The following is a 2837-nucleotide window of genomic DNA, read 5'->3' as shown; positions in this document are numbered from 1 at the left end:
TAGGTTGAGGCATCTAAATTGAAAATTTTCCAGGCCCCTTGCCTTTACTTTGGAAATCTTTTTAAGATTCTTATTTATATTACATAGCTGTGGATCAGGTACAGTGATAGCTGTAGCCAGTCTTGGTTCATAATGGTGTAAAAATAAAAACAATCTTTAAGCAAGTATTTCAATGAGGGAAACTTAAGATTATGCAAATGACCTATTTTTTTTTTTTTTATGTTTTGTTGTATTTACTTCCAAAAGAAAGGTGCTGGCTGAGGCTGGGGCAAGGTGACTATTTCTTCAATCCTGTTGATATGACTAAGTGTGCAGAGTCTGTAAGTGATGTCCTGAAAGAGTATAAGATCAACAACCAAGAAAGTATTCAATCAAAGGGGCTAGAACATTTTTTTCCAGTTTTTCTGTTACTATGTGCTTAAGGGGTCATATGGTTTAGCTGTGACCCCACCCAAATCTCATCTTGATTTGTAGCTCCCATAATTCTCACATGTCATGGTAGGGGCCCAGTGAGAGGTAATGGAATCATGAGGGTGAATCTTTGTGGTTCCTGTAGTAGTAAGTCTCAAGAGATGTGATTTTTTTTTTTTTTTTGAGATGGAGTTTCGCTCTTGTTGCCCAGGCTGGAGTGCAGTGGCAGGATCTTGGCTCACTGCAAACTCCTCCTCCTGGGTTCAAATGATTCCCTTGTCTCAGCCCCCTGAGTAGTTCAGCCTCCTGAGTAGTTTCGCCTCCTGAGTAGGTGGGATTACAGGCACCTGCTACTACACCCTACTAATTTTTGGTATTTTTAGTAGAGATGGGGTTTCACTGTGTTGGCCAGGCTGGTCTTGAACTCCCAACTTCAGGTGATCCACCTGCCTTGGCCTCCCAAAGTACTGGGATTACAGGTGTGAGCCACCATGCCTGGCCAATATGATGATTTTATAAATGAGAATTTCCCTGCGCAAGTCCTCTGTTGCCTTCTGCTATGATTTTGAGGGCTCCCTAGCCATGTGAAACTGTGAATCTATTAAAGCTCTTTTTCTTTATAAATTACTCAGTCTCAGGTATGTCTTTATTGGCAGCATGAAAACAGACTAATGCAAGGAGATAACACTTATTATTGTCAGGGCAAGTGTCTTTCTAAGAAAATAATCCCACGTAAATAGATGGGATGTGTATTAGTCCATTCTCACACTGTTATACAGAAACATCTGAGACTGGGTAATTTATTTAAAAAAAGAAAAGTGGTTTAATCAGCACACAGTACAGCAGGCTGTACAGGAAGCATTGCGGCTTTGGGGGAGGACACCTCAGGAAACTTTCAATCATGGTGGAAGGTGAAGGGGAAGCAGGTACGTCTTAAATGGCTGTAGCAGGAGGAAGAGAGAGTGGGAATGTATCACACACTTTTAAACAATCAGATCTTGTGAGAACTCTATCAGGAGAGCAACCCCTAAGTGGGAAATCCACCCCCATGATCCAGTCACTTCCCACCAGGCCCCACCTCCCACATTGGAGATTACAATTTGGCTTGAGATTTGTGTAGGGACACAGATACAAACCATATTAAGATATAAGAGAAAGAACAATGAACCACATTTCTTGGAGTATTGATGAAAAAAATCCTCCAGCTGAATCTAACATGATCCCCTAAATTTATGTTATCCGCTATATGTACTCCTCATGCCTACTCTTAATAGATGAACCACGATGCAAAGCAAAACTAAGAAAACCACAGGAAAGAACACTTTAGGAGTATCTAAGACCAAAGTGTAGGGAGGGAAGCATGGAGAACCCCAATGCTTCGGTGTTTGGGGAGCCTCCAACTAACCTGGGGATCCAATAACAGTATTCCTAGCAACTCTACCAATGAGAACTGAAAGGGAGCTGGATATAGGCGTTACTGGATACCTTTCACAGGATGCTTCTCTTACCTGGGGGATAGCCTGATGCCTAACTATTGGACCCATGGGGTTCCCTCATGTGGGAAACATGTTTATACTGGCAGATGCCCTTGCAACTTTTGCATGACCCACGTGTGGTTCATCTCTGGCTGACTATGTGCTGGGGCTGGGAACCTGATCTTACAGCTCTCCTCCAGCCCTCCATTCAAGCCCCAGGATCCCGGGGAAACTCAGCCTGGAGTAGCCCCTGATTCTTCAGATGTTGCAAATACAATAATTCACAATAGAAAACAAGTTCAAAGATTTTTCCTTATACATCCTGAGCAGAGACCTCACAATGAGACAGGTGAGCAGTCCTCTGTGTCCAGGTCCGGTAAGGCAGTAATGAAGAGAGACGCAGCTGGGGGGAGAGAGAGAGAGAGAGAGAGAGAGAGAGAGAGAGAGAGAAAGTTGGCAACTATAAGTATATACATATATATTAACGGGATTTGAGGTTTGAGCCACTTAAAGTTCACAGGCAAGGGAGCCCAAGCTGTTAGGTAGAGAGATGCTTCTGAGTTCTCATTTCTGGCCAATGGCTTGAGCCACTTGGGTGTGGTATAGAACTGAAAACGTTATCAATGGCGACTGAGCCCTGCTTCTAATATGAGAAAGTTAAATTTATGTTTGAAATTGATACCAAATCAACGTAAAATAATTCACTTCATTGGGATAATTTTTTATGACGTTCTCATAAAAAGAGCTGAAAATGAGGCAGGTGCAGTGGCTCATACCTGTAATCCTAGCACTTTGGGAGGCCAAGGTGGGCAGATCATGATGTCAGGGGTGGTGGTGCATGCCTGTAGACCCAGCTACTTGAGAGGATGAGGCAGAATGTCACTGCACTCCAGCAGCCTGGGCAACAGAACAAGACTGTCTCAAAAAAAAAAAAAAAAAAAAAAAGAAAGA

General features: G+C 42.9%; 1 long non-coding RNA gene across 1 annotated transcript in view; it reads left to right on the top strand.

Annotated features, from left to right (window-relative positions):
• Positions 1-445: 445 nt before the first annotated feature.
• LOC116545861 overlaps positions 446-2837 on the top strand; it is a 13953-nt gene continuing 11561 nt past the window's right edge. The window contains exon 1 of the long non-coding RNA XR_004266487.1: positions 446-516. This is a non-coding gene — a long non-coding RNA (uncharacterized LOC116545861). The remainder of the gene's footprint in view (positions 517-2837) is intronic.

Source organism: Sapajus apella, unplaced genomic scaffold (genome assembly GCF_009761245.1).
Source record: "Sapajus apella isolate SASKATOON/1434 unplaced genomic scaffold, GSC_monkey_1.0 scaffold5, whole genome shotgun sequence".
Lineage (NCBI taxonomy): Eukaryota > Metazoa > Chordata > Mammalia > Primates > Cebidae > Sapajus > Sapajus apella.
Note: the sequence above shows the minus strand (reverse complement) of the source record. Positions and strands in the feature narration are given on the sequence as shown.